At 44.1% G+C, this 14,052-nt stretch overlaps 1 protein-coding gene and 1 non-coding gene across 2 annotated transcripts in view; both read left to right on the top strand.

Annotated features, from left to right (window-relative positions):
* The window catches only part of LOC126470787 (palmitoleoyl-protein carboxylesterase NOTUM), a 338,465-nt gene that overhangs the window by 176,878 nt on the left and 147,535 nt on the right, over positions 1 to 14,052 (top strand). The window lies entirely within an intron of this gene.
* Trnaa-cgc (transfer RNA alanine (anticodon CGC)) lies at positions 7,112 to 7,184 on the top strand. Its single transcript has one exon. It is a non-coding gene; the product is annotated as a tRNA-Ala (tRNA).

The following is a 14,052-nucleotide window of genomic DNA, read 5'->3' as shown; positions in this document are numbered from 1 at the left end:
TTCTTCTCTGGTGTATAATCGGGTATAATGATCAACGAAGGCATTTGCCATGTCATATTGTGTCGTCAGATGTGTGCCGCCCTTTGTGTCTAGGGTATGTACTAGGGTTCTGCGGCGCCACTTATGTTGATTGATGACATTGTGCATTGATGTACGTCCGTCTGTGACTTGGTCTAGTGTCCTTGCGCAGACTGCTGCTCCTTGCAGTTGAGGACCCAAAATAGCAATTATTTCTGCCCTGGCTTATTGTACCAGCACTGTCCTTCGGGAGAGGGAAGCTGGTTGGTACAGCTTCGTAATATTGTGAAACAGAAGTTTTGAAGTCTACAGTCTCCACGGTGAATGTTCGCGCCCCAATGCAGTCAGTGCACGCCGTATCGCCGATTTGCTACATTTCAACTGTTACGGCGTCAAGTCAAGCGCCGGCACGCCAGTCGGGAACGATAGAGCAGAGATGGCTGTGAGAAGACGTCAGCCAATCGCACGCTAACTGACCCCTCTCCAGGATGACAACGCAACAGCAATGGCCCCTATGTGAGGACATAAGCGCCGCGCCAGACTGGCCGAGGCCGGTCGAATAGCAGCTTCAAGATTAGGCACTTGTATAGCAGCGACTTAGGAATCGTTTATACTGAAGAAGTTTTGTTTACTTTGTAGGTCGCTCTTTGCTTGCTACACATCTATGTAATCGCGAAGTTAAGTATTGTAATCCTTTCCATTTGTGATAAAACTAATTAATACGATTTGTTTGAATTCCTTGTCTAGCGATCCGAGAAAGCAGGTTTCCTAGACAGTCTATTTTGACGACTAGGCTATATTTAACACCAACTTTCAACGTAAAGTCGTATGGTATATCCGTCGACGCCCATCACGAGATTGCCGAACTTCTTCGATAACTTGACGACACTCATTTTCCACAGGCCGCGGCTTCACCATACCTGCTGTCTTATGGAAGGCGATCGTGCAGCCGTACAGGGTGTTACAAAAAGGTACGGCCAAACTTTCAGGAAACATTCCTCACACACAAAGAAAGAAAATGTGTTATGTGGACATGTGTCCGGAAACGCTTACTTTCCATGTTAGAGCTCATTTTATTACTTCTCTTCAAATCACATTAATCATGGAATGGAAACACACAGCAACAGAACGTACCAGCGTGACTTCAAACACTTTGTTACGGGAAATGTTCAAAATGTCCTCCGTTAGCGAGGATACATGCATCCACCCTCCGTCGCATGGAATCCCTGATGCGCTGATGCAGCCCTGGAGAATGGCGTATTGTATCACAGCCGTCCACAATACGAGCACGATGAGTCTCTACATTTGGTACCGGGGTTGCGTAGACAAGACTTTTCAAATGCCCCCATAAATGAAAGTCAAGAGGGTTGAGGTCAGGAGAGCGTGGAGGCCATGGAATTCGTCCGCCTCTACCAATCCATCGGTCACCGAATCTGTTGTTGAGAAGCGTACGAACACTTCAACTGAAATGCACAGGAGCTCCATCGTGCATGAACCACATGTTGTGTCGTACTTGTAAAGGCACATGTTATAGCAGCACAGGTAGAGTATCCCGTATGAAATCATGATAACGTGTTCCATTGAGCGTAGGTGGAGGAACATGGGGCCCAATCAAGACATCACCAACAATGCCTGCCCAAACGTTCACAGAAAATCTGCGTTGATGACGTGATTGCATAATTGCGTGCGTATTCTCGTCAGCCCACACATGTTGATTCCATTGGGCCAACTGGCGGTGAATCGAGGAAGTACAGTACATGCTGACGAAACTAAAATGAGCTCTAACATGGAAATTAAGCGTTTCCGGACACATGTCCACACAACATCTTTTCTTTATTTGTGTGTGAGGAATGTTTCCTGAAAGTTTGGCCGTACCTTTTTGTAACACCCAGTATACCATGTTATCAGTGAAGGCCGGTGGCCATAGTTGTGCGTCAGGGATGTCATGTGGGAGGCGGCGCGTGACGTAGACGCGAGACACGATCGATGCAGCTCTCTGAGTGACCAGTTACGTATGTATGTCCGGTTCGGCCTCTATGAATGTGTTCCTACGAACCTACTAACTGCACATCTCGTACCAATGGTCTAATTTCTTGGCACGGGTTATAGCGTGGAAACTGATTCTTCTGCTCCAGCACACAATTGATGTCGCCGCCGAGTATGTGATGAGCGTGCCGTCCTAGAAAGAGCGGGGGCTATTTCTTCTGCTAAGAAGCGTTATAGTTATCTTCATTTGCCCGTGTCTGACGGCGCGTAAATGTTGATAAGCCGCACTCCAAGTACTGTTACAGCCATTCCGCGTGCCGATGGTAGGTAGATGACGTTCTCCGCTACGAAGCCTTCTTTAATCAGTAACGCTATGCCACTACCGATTTCTGAAGCTGGTGACGTCAAGTTATCGTAACCATAGAGGGACGGGAATACGTTGACGTACACTTCCTGTAAAAGAGTGATACATACGAGGTGTGGCTAGAAAAAAACCGGACTAGTACTGGTGAAACAATAAAACGAATGCAATAAGGCTGAAAGTCGCGTGGCCTGTCACGTGACTCTCGCTCCGCCTACTGCTCGAGTTTCATCTGCCTCCTGCACTCAGTCTGCCCGTGGCGCCTGTTTTAAGTAGTTGACGTTTTGTCTGTGCGTCGGAAAATGTTGAGTGTACAGAAAGAACAGCGTGTTAACATCAAATTTTGTTTCAAACTAGGAAAATCTGCAAGTGAAACGTTTGTAATGTTACAACAAGTGTACGGCGATGATTGTTTATCGCGAACACAAGTGTTTGAGTGGTTTAAACGATTTAAAGATGGCCGCGAAGACACCAGTGATGACACTCGCACTGGCAGACCATTGTCAGCAAAAACTGATGCAAACATTGAAACACTCGGTAAACTTGTTCGACAAGATCGCCGTTTAACAATCAGAGCAGTGTCTGAGTTAACAAGAGTTGACAAGGAAAGTGTTAGGCAGATTCTTCATGAAAGTTTCAACATGAACAAAGTGTGTTCAAAAATGGTTCCAAAGTGTCTCACAATTGAACAGAAGGAACGCCGAAGAATGATTTGTTCTGACATCCTGGAAAACATTGAAAGTGATCCCACCTTCTTACAAAATGTTATTACTTGCGATGAATCGTGGTTTTTTACTTACGATCCCGAAACTAAACGCCAATCGATGCATTGGAAAACTCCTGGTTCTCCACGACAAAAAAAAGCACGAATGTCAAAATCGAAATTCAAGGCAATGATGATTGTTTTTTTTTTTTTGATAAAAGGGATTGTGCACATTGATTGGGTACCAGAGGGACAAACAGTGAATCAGCATTACTACATTAGCGTCCTGGCTACCCTACGTGAGCGAATACGGAGAAAACGGAACGATTTGTGGAGAAAAAAGTCATGGATCCTTCACCAAGACAATGCCCCAGCTCACAGTGCGTTGTCAGTGAAGACGTTTTTGGCAAAACACAACATTCCCATCGTAGATCATCCACCCTACTCACCTGATTTGGCCCCCTGCGACTTTTTTCTTTTCCCTAAAGTCAAGTCAGCTTTGAAAGGAACTAGATTTGAGACTGTTGAAGCAGTAAAAGAAAAAGCGACGGAAGTAATGTATGGACTTACCGAAAATGATCTGCAGCATTGCTATGAACAGTGGAAAATTCGTATGGAGCGGTGTAGAGACCGAGGAGGAGAGTACATTGAAGGAGATAACATGAAATTGTAAATAATTGTAAATAAATGTTTTTTTCCAGCATCAGTCCGGTTTTTTTCTAGCCGCACCTCGTATATCGGCAACATTAGCATATCTACGTAAATTCGTCGATTTATACTTCTTGTAAAAGAGCGATACCTATATCGTCTTTATACGTTATCGTGTGGTATTAGTATTAATGGTTGTGATGCAGAACGCCTGTTGACGTCTTACGTGTTGTGGGGCTTGCATGTTGGGAGCACATTGTCGTTGTAGGTCTGGTCGCCGTTGGTGGAGCCACTGAATAGACTATCGTCAGTTATAATGTGGCCGCTGTGGGGGTGTCGCCTCAGCCGTGATACCCGCGTTCCCAGACAGCTGGATTTCGTCACTGTCGTCGGCCCAGTTCTGCCAAGACGAATCCTGTAGCCGGACCGTCTCAACCTCAGCTATTATGGCCATGTCTTCGTCTACTGTGCCGAGTTCTGGGACTTGCAGGGGATCTGCCTTAAAGGTCTCGCTGGTGTAGAGAAGGGCATCACATTCGGTGGTGTCACGTCGGTCGTCGTCGGAGACTCCTGCGTTCTCCACTGTGGTGTTGTCATCGTCTGCTTGTTCGCCTTCGTCTTCTCCCACATGAGGAAAGCAATCGTGCGAACGTGTGCGACGTCGTTTCTTTCCCCATTTTCGTGACCTCTTTTTGCGCTGTCATACGTCCGCATCCATATCTAAATGCTGTTTGGAAGCCCAGTCGTCTTGGATGTCGGTACCACGAGCTGGCCGATCTCCATATTTGCCTCCGTTCGTACGACACCGGACTACTGTTGCAGCTGCTCAGCGGGGGATTCCTCGCCTGACATCTTTGACGCGTTGTCGTACAACTGTATCGACTGTGGCGTGGGATCGTCCGTCATTTGGTACTGTGGAACGTGCAAGGGGAATCCTGTAACTAATTATCGCTCTAGAGCCACCAATACGGAGGTAAGACGGGATATGTCGTGTAAACTCGATCCGAACTTGCCTCACCCCGTTAAGAACGGGATATGTCGTTGAAGTGGTCCATTTCTTCGGCGACATGGCTGACTATGCGTCCATATGGTCGTAAGGCATTGATCATGACGCCTAGTGGAACCTCGAAGGAAGTTCAGAAACTATAATAGTGCGGACACCAAGTCCCGTGTGATCAATCGACACCATCCCCGCTTTGCCATCAGAATGTTTGAATTTTAGTCCATTCTTAGATTGACGTCCAATTTTATCACGTACTGGGCCGTTGATCAATTTAAGGTAAACCACACAATTCGTAATAGAGAGGTGGATGGTGATTAGGTTCTGTGGATCTATTTTGATCTCTTCCCGTACGAATCGTTCGATTTCGAAAGCTTTGGGCCACGCGAATCCACTAGTAAAAGTAATCTTAATGGTTGACTGTCTGAACGAGTGAGCCATGTCGATTCTATAGCGTAGTTACTCGTGAGGACCGCAAGACGTAAACAACCTTGCGCGCGCAACGTTCCGTGGCTTAGACGTAAGTAAGCGTTCTTGCCGCTTCACTGCTGGCTGCGAACTACCACTCAGATTTCTCACATATTCACAAGGAAAGGGGCCAATGTGCACGGAGGAACAGCATGCTTTCCCACTGGCGACTGAATCAGCAATGCCATACGGCATTTATATTTTTTACAGTGCTTGCGTGCCACCCAGTTTCAATTATGGCGATCCGGAACATTTGCTAATTTGATGGTGGTGGCTTCCTGGAGAAATATGATGTGACCCAATAATAGGTCTGACATGCTGCAAGCTGCACAGATGAGTGGCCGGTCTTCGTAAGTAATTAAGCCCTGTAGCCACCAACAGGGAGATAAGAGAAATAATTGTTTCTTTATCCAGTAAAACTTGATGTAAGCGGAAAGCGCGTAGTTCAGCAATCTGCCCAAACCGTACAAGTATTTCAGTCCCGACGCATTCAGTACACTTTTATATGCTAATTTTTTTGTATAAAGTGGAACGTGTCTAAAGCGGAAACGGAATGCAAATTTTAAGACTTAATTGATAATTAATCGTATAATGCGGAAAAGAACTTACACAGTACTTCTGTATCACAGTATACATTAGTTATTGATGACTCTACAAGGACAGTACTTTTAACATAAACTGTGCACAGCCCTGACATTGCTGTTAAGCGGCACAAAACCAAGAAAAGTGGTTCGGCTCATCGCGGCGCTGCGGGGGTGGACAGCAAACCGCGCCGCCCTGTGCAACAACGAACAAGTTCCACGCAGTCTCGGTACATCAAAGGAATTGGTTCGTTTGTGAGCGCTCTGTTTGTCGGCGTTTCTCGTTTTCCATTGTTACTGAGGACCTCGGGAGCACACTGGAACATTGTTTGTTGCTCATCTAAGAACACACTGCTGAAACTGCACAGTGAAAGACGTGTGTGTTGTTCCGTTAAACAATGGTTTTACCTGGCAAGGTCAAGCATTCAAAATGCACTACCTGCGGTTTATTTTCTGCCAGTTTTAGTTGACTAGTAGTACTTTAAGTCATGATGTCGGAGAAAAAGTATGTGCCGCTAACACTTAACGAAAAGATTAAGGTAATCGAGGCGAGTGAGAAAAACAAGCACTCTGTGCGCGAAATAATGTTGCGTTTCAAATGCAATAAAACACAAATTTATGATTCTTTAAGAAACAAGGATAAGAAACGGAATGAATAGATGAAAGTGAACGGGCAAATGAAAAGAAAGACGAAAAGGACGGGGAATGAAGAAATTAACGAGATAGTGTAGTAATGGTTCGTAAAAGCGCGGGCAAAAAACTTATCGCTGTTTGGACCCATCTTATAGAGTGAGGCTCTGAAAGTCGCTAAAGTGCCTGTAAAGATTCCAAGCTAGGCATAACATCATGTGGAATGAAATTTGTGGGGAAACTAAGACATGCAGGAAAGTATAGCAACAGAATGGGAGACAATACTGTACAATCTAATAGCGAACTATGACTCGAAAGACACGTTCAGTGCCAATGAAACGTGACTGTTTGATCGCGCACTGCCGTTGAGGATCTAGCAACTCGAGATGAAAAGTGCACCGGTGGCAGGCATGGGTGTATGTTTTCGTCCTTAGGATAATTTAGGTTAAGTAGTGTGTAAGCTTAGGGACTGATGACCTTAGCAGTTAAGTCCCATAAGATTTCAGACTTTTTTTTTTTTTTTTTTTTTTTTTTTTTTTTTTTTTTTTTTTTTTTTTTTTTTTCCCCCACCGGTGGAAAACTGTCAAAGGAAAGACTCATTATACTGCTGTGTGGAAACAGGTTTGGTGAAATGGAGAAGCCACTGGTGACTAGAAAGCCGGCAAAACTACGTTGTTTCAAAAACATAGATGTCAGTAAGCTTCCGGTCAAAACCGAGCGAGGTGGCGCAGTGGTTAGCACACTGGACTCGCATTCGGGAGGACGACGGTTCAATCCCGTCTCCTGCCATCCTGATTTAGGTTTTCCGTGATTTCCCTAAATCGCTTCAGGCAAATGCCGGCATGGTTCCTTTGAAAGGGCACGGCCGACTTCCTTCCCCATTCTTCCCTCATCCGAGCTTGCGCTCCGTCTCTAATGACCTCGTTGTCGACGGGACGTTAAACACTAATCTCCTCCTCCTCCTCCTTCCGGTCAAAGTAGTAAATAGGCATGGAGGGTGAATGGTCTTATGGAAGAATGGCTGGGCTCTTTTAATAGCAAAATGAAAAAAAAGGAAATCAGCAAGTTCTCCTTTTCCTGGACAATGCAAACTGCCACCAGAAACTCAAGTTATCAAGCGTGAAACTGGCTTGTGATTCCTAAATTTATCCAGGCGTATTTTATGACGAAATAAATCTCAGGTGAACAGCCTGGTATGAGTGTGCATAGGACACAATATTTCGGCAATCGACCACGTTGCCATCATCAGGTACGCTAATGTACATCAGCGCATCTGATGATGGCAACGTGGTCGATTGCCGAAATATTGTGTCCTATGCACACTCATACCAGGCTGTTCTCCCGAGATTTATTTCGTCGTGAAACTGGCTTGTTTAAGCTGAGTTCAACCAGCTTCACACAATCCATGGACTAGGGATTATTTACACATTCAAATCCCATTATAGGCGATTATTGATGCAGTCGATCTTAGTGTTGAGAAAACTCAAAGTACATTTGTTTTTGCACGGTCAGTTTCTGTCCTGGATGCAGTAAATTAGATTGGCTTGACAGTAAGGAAATAAAGCCCGTAACTGTTACCAAGTGCTTCAACAAAACGGGATTTGGAGGTCAAGGACAAGAGGCTTCGATGGCCGGAGTTCAAGAAAATGCAGCAGCAGTTGCTGAATTAATTAAAATAAGAAACATTTCATGTAGCGCAGATGACTTGTCAGTTCACTCCACTTTTACTTCAGCAACAAATGTAATAGAAATCCGCAGCACAGAAAATGATCAGGAAGAAATAAAAGAAGAAGAAGGAGAGGAGCAAAATAATGTCCCTAGAGAAATTAATACGCCTGAAGAAGCTGTTGAATTGACGGGAATAATATATACGTATATTTACATACAACATAAAAGAATTTAAAGTTATAGTAAAAATACACAAATGACGCATTATTTATTAATTAATGTAATAGTCTAATGTTCTGCTGTACAAAATACAGTAAATGAACGTCTGCTGTGCGGGAATGAAGCTACTTAAATACTTGCATAACTACAAATTTATACTTTTGTTCATGTTGCCTGACAAATTTTATGTAGCCTAGTGAGTTTTGTGTAATCGTGAAACTTGTACAATTTGGAAAATTATTTTAGCTCCATGCAATTCCATTTTGAACAAGTTTTACTGTATATTCATTTTAACAATTTGTTGCTTATCCACTTTTCTTGCTGAACCAGTAACGTGGGTCCATAAGAATTGTATCGTTTGGAATTTGCAGAGCGAGGTGGGACAGTGCTAAGTCACTGGACTCGCTTTCGGGAGGATGACCACGAAACTCCTGTGCAGCCGTCCAGATTGAAAAGGACGCGACAGAGTTCCTTCTACCAACCTCCCCCAGTCAGAAAGTGCCTCATCTTTAAGGACCTCGTTGCTGATTGTACTTTCTTTTCTCGTTTTTAATTTCAAAAGGTAGATTATGTGTTTTTACAGTTCGTAGACAAAGGGCACGGATGCTTTATAAGATTACTCCGTGCACGTTGTGTCGTTCACGAAGCCTTCTACACAATAGGGCGTTTCGCAATGTTTTGACGATTTCAAATTTGCATAACAAACAAACTAATCGCGAAACAAAGTTGAACATTTTACACAAGGTACAACATTTATTGAAGTTTACTTATGAAATACCACATCAGACAAAAGAAGTCGCTATAACAAGGGAATCACCTTCAAAGCGGGCCAGGTATCCAATTAGTGAAGGAATTAGCATATTTCATTAAAATAAAAGCGGTAATAGAGACAAAGTTAGTGAACTGCTTATAGATGTTGACTCTGATATCATTGATATATCAGAGCATCGTTTAAAAATTTTGACAATTCAGAAGCTTCCTTTACCGGTATACAGATTAGCTGGCTGTTTTTCAAGGAGTTCATAGCGCAGCGAGAGAGTGGCCATGAACGTAAGAAATAGTATTCTGTTTGAGTCCATAGACATGTCACGGCACTGCACTGAACAGATATTTGAATGTTGCGTGGGTGCAGTTGTAGTGAAACTAAACTTCTAATTATTGTTGTTTATAGGTCCCCTAACTCTGACTTTAGAGCATTTCTGCTCAAGCTAGAGAGGGTTCTTGGTTCACTTTATAGGAAGTACCAAAAATTAGTTATATGTAGTGACTTCAACATTAATTTTGTATGTGATTGTGCAACAAAAAGGATGTTGGAAGATCTCCTAAACTTATATGAGATGATGCAGATTGTGTTTTTTTCAGTCAGAGTGCAAGGGAACAGTAGCACACCCATAGACAATATTTTAATTCATTCTTCGTTTCTAGGTGGGCATTCTGTTAGTAAAAGGGTGAATGGCCTTTTAAACCATGAGGCACAAATTTTAACACTAAAAGGTTTTTGTACTCAAACAAATGTTATATATACACTCCTGGAAATGGAAAAAAGAACACATTGACACCGGTGTGTCAGACCCACCATACTTGCTCCGGACACTGCGAGAGGGCTGTACAAGCAATGATCACACGCACGGCACAGCGGACACACCAGGAACCGCGGTGTTGGCCGTCGAATGGCGCTAGCTGCACAGCATTTGTGCACCGCCGCCGTCAGTGTCAGCCAGTTTGCCGTGGCATACGGAGCTCCATCGCAGTCTAACACTGGTAGCATGCCGCGACAGCGTGGACTTGAACCGTATGTGCAGTTGACGGACTTTGAGCGAGGGCGTATAGTGGGCATGCGGGAGGCCGGGTGGACGTACCGCCGAATTGCTCAACACGTGGGGCGTGAGGTCTCCACAGTACATCGATGTTGTCGCCAGTGGTCGGCGGAAGGTGCACGTGCCCGTCGACCTGGGACCGGACCGCAGCGACGCACGGATGCACGCCAAGACCGTAGGATCCTACGCAGTGCCGTAGGGGACCGCACCGCCACTTCCCAGCAAATTAGGGACACTGTTGCTCCTGGGGTATCGGCGAGGACCATTCGCAACCGTCTCCATGAAGCTGGGCTACGGTCCCGCACACCGTTAGGCCGTCTTCCGCTCACGCCCCAACATCGTGCAGCCCGCCTCCAGTGGTGTCGCGACAGGCGTGAATGGAGGGACGAATGGAGACGTGTCGTCTTCAGCGATGAGAGTCGCTTCTGCCTTGGTGCCAATGATGGTCGTATGCGTGTTTGGCGCCGTGCAGGTGAGCGCCACAATCAGGACTGCATACGACCGAGGCACACAGGGCCAACACCCGGCATCATGGTGTGGGGAGCGATCTCCTACACTGGCCGTACACCACTGGTGATCGTCGAGGGGACACTGAATAGTGCACGGTACATCCAAACCGTCATCGAACCCATCGTTCTACCATTCCTAGACCGGCAAGGGAACTTGCTGTTCCAACAGGACAATGCACGTCCGCATGTATCCCGTGCCACCCAACGTGCTCTAGAAGGTGTAAGTCAACTACCCTGGCCAGCAAGATCTCCGGATCTGTCCCCCATTGAGCATGTTTGGGACTGGATGAAGCGTCGTCTCACGCGGTCTGCACGTCCAGCACGAACGCTGGTCCAACTGAGGCGCCAGGTGGAAATGGCATGGCAAGCCGTTCCACAGGACTACATCCAGCATCTCTACGATCGTCTCCATGGGAGAATAGCAGCCTGCATTGCTGCGAAAGGTGGATATACACTGTACTAGTGCCGACATTGTGCATGCTCTGTTGCCTGTGTCTATGTGCCTGTGGTTCTGTCAGTGTGATCATGTGATGTATCTGACCCCAGGAATGTGTCAATGAAGTTTCCCCTTCCTGGGACAATGAATTCACGGTGTTCTTATTTAAATTTCCAGGAGTGTAATTACAAACTATGTAGCGAAAGCTAATCCAACGGCAACAGAGAATTTTTGAAACCTATTTAAGGGACAAAAGTGACAGGATGCTTATATTGCCGATAACACAGATGACAAACATACTGTAGTGTTTACCTTAACACATTTCTCATGCTCTTTGAAAGTTTCTTTCCATTAGAATGTTCTAAACAGGTTACTAGCAGTGAAAGTCGGCCGGGGTGGTTGACCAGTGGGATAAGGATATTATGCAGAACGGGAATTATATCAAAACGTTAGAAGTAGTCACAATCGAACTAGATTAACCCATCACAAACAATATTGTAAGGTGCTTAAGAAGTTATTAGGAAGACAAAGAGTATGTGTTACACAAGCAGAATAGCTAATTCACGGGATAAAATTAAAACCATATGGTCAGTCGTGAAGGAAGTGTCTGGTCAGCAGCACAGAGTCAGTTAGTAGTAAAAATATTTCTGTTTCTAATAAGTCAGATATATGTACAGTATCACTTTCTGAGAATTGCTGGCGAATTAAATAAAAATTTAGTTTCTCTTGGGAAATGCCTTTCCGAGGCTGATGTCCGAAACACTCCTCTGTATTATTGACAAGGGGGAGATTGAGTCAATAATTAAATCACTGGAGACTAAGGACTCTCATGGATACGATGGACTATCTAGCAGAATAATAAAGTACTGTGCTGCATATGATAGCCGTATACTTAGCCATATTTATAAGTTTTCCTATAAGAATGGTCAGTTTCCCGAATGATCAAAGTACTCAGTAGTAAAGCCACTTCACAAAAAGGGAGAAAGGAGTAATGTAGGAAATTTTAGATCTATTTCTATGCCATCAGTGTTTGCTACAGTTATTGAAAAGACTGTGTATGTAAGGATAATTTATCATTTTATTTCACATAATTTGCTGTCAAATGTACAATTCACTTTTAGAGGTTGTTTAACAACTGAAAATGCTATATTCTCTTTTCCCTGTGAGGTACTGGATGGATTAAACAAAAGGTTTCGAATGCTAGGCATCTTTTTTATTTTACTAATCCGTTTGATTGTGTTGATCACATAATATAGCTCCAGAAGTTGAACGGTTATGGAATACGGGGAGTAGGTCACAATTGGTTCACCTCTTACTTTAACAACAGACAGCGATAGGTCATTGTCCACAGTGTTGAAAGTGGGTATGGTGTGGTGTCTGAGTGGGCACAGTCAAATGATCAGTGCTGGGGCCACTCGTGTCCCTTATTTATATAAATAATATGCTCTCTAGTATTACAGGTGAGTCGAAATATTTCTGTTTGCTGATGACACTAGGTTGACAGTAATGGATGTTGGGTGCAACATTGGCACTGTTTCAAATAGTGCAGTTCATGACATAAGTTCATGGCTTGTAGAAAATAAACTAACGCTAAATCACAGGCAGACTCAGTTTTTACATTTTCTACGACACAATTCAACTAAACCCTACGTTTTAATTCCACAGAAGGGGTATACGATTAGTGAAACTGAATAGTTCAAATTTCTAGGTGTTCAGAAAGATAGTAAACTATCGTGGAAAGCCCACATTCAGAATCTTGTTCAAAGGCTTAATGCTGCCATTTTTATTATTCGCACGGCATCGGAAGTAAGTGACAGTTCGATACGAAAAAGTACTCTACTTTGCTTATTTTTATTTGCTTGTGACGTATGGTATTATATTTTGGGGTAACTCTTCCCATTCTCAAAGGATATTTTTGGCTCCGAAGCGGGCGATTCGGGCAATAAGTGGTGTAAGTTCGTGAATCTCTTGTCGACCCCTGTTCACTAGCTGGGTATTCTGAAATTGGCCTCTCAATGTAGTGATTCTTTACTGTCGTTTCTTGTTAACAATAGCCGGCCGGGGTGGCCGAGCGGTTCTAGGCGCTACAGTCTGGAACCGCGCGACCGCTACGGTCGCAGGTTCGAATCGTGCCTCGGGCACGGATGTGTGTGATGTCATTGGGTTAGCTAGGTTTAAGTTCTAGGGGACTGATGGCCTCAGAAGTTAAGTCCCATAGTGCTCAGAGCCATTTGAACCATTTTTTTTGTTAACAATATCAGTTTATTCACGAGAATTGTCAGCTTTCACTTAGTTAATACTAGGCAGAAATCCAATCTGCATTTATATCACACTTCCTCGACCCTTGTGCAGAAAGGTGTGCAGTATACTGCTGCATACATTTTAAGTAAGTTACCACAAGAATTCAGAACTCTTAGTAGTACTCCACGTGCTTTCAAATCGAGACTGAAAAGTTTCCTTATGGGCCACTCCTGTTCTGTCGAGGAGTTCCTTGAAAAATTAATGTGATTCCTGTGTTACATTGTCGATTGTGTTTATATAGACTTACGGCTTTTTTTAGTTCATAAACGTTTTATCTGTTATTAGTTTTATGTTGTAATTTCATGTACTGACACGTTCCATGAATTTGGTGATTTGCTCCTCAGTTTGGGCCTATGGAACTAGCCGTGTACAATACGTAAAAAAGCAAATGACGACCATTGGCGGCAACGAAATATTTGAGGCGTTTCGCCCTGTTATTGAACTCATCTTTCGCAATTGCTGAAGGAATTCTAGAAATTTCATTGTGAATTCGATCTTTTAAATGTTGTAAGCTTCTCGGACGGTCGGAGTACACTCTTGCCCGCAAATAACCTCATAGGTAAAAGTTTGGCACAGTTAAATGACGCGAGCGAGGCGACCATTCTACACAAGGGAGTCTGAAAATGATGCGGTAACCAAAAGCATCACGAAGAACTTGCAAGGTCTTGTTAGATATGTGGCATGTCGCACCGTCGTAGTGGAACAAA

Source organism: Schistocerca serialis, chromosome 3 (assembly GCF_023864345.2).
Source record: "Schistocerca serialis cubense isolate TAMUIC-IGC-003099 chromosome 3, iqSchSeri2.2, whole genome shotgun sequence".
NCBI classification, from domain to species: domain Eukaryota; kingdom Metazoa; phylum Arthropoda; class Insecta; order Orthoptera; family Acrididae; genus Schistocerca; species Schistocerca serialis.
Note: the sequence above shows the minus strand (reverse complement) of the source record. Positions and strands in the feature narration are given on the sequence as shown.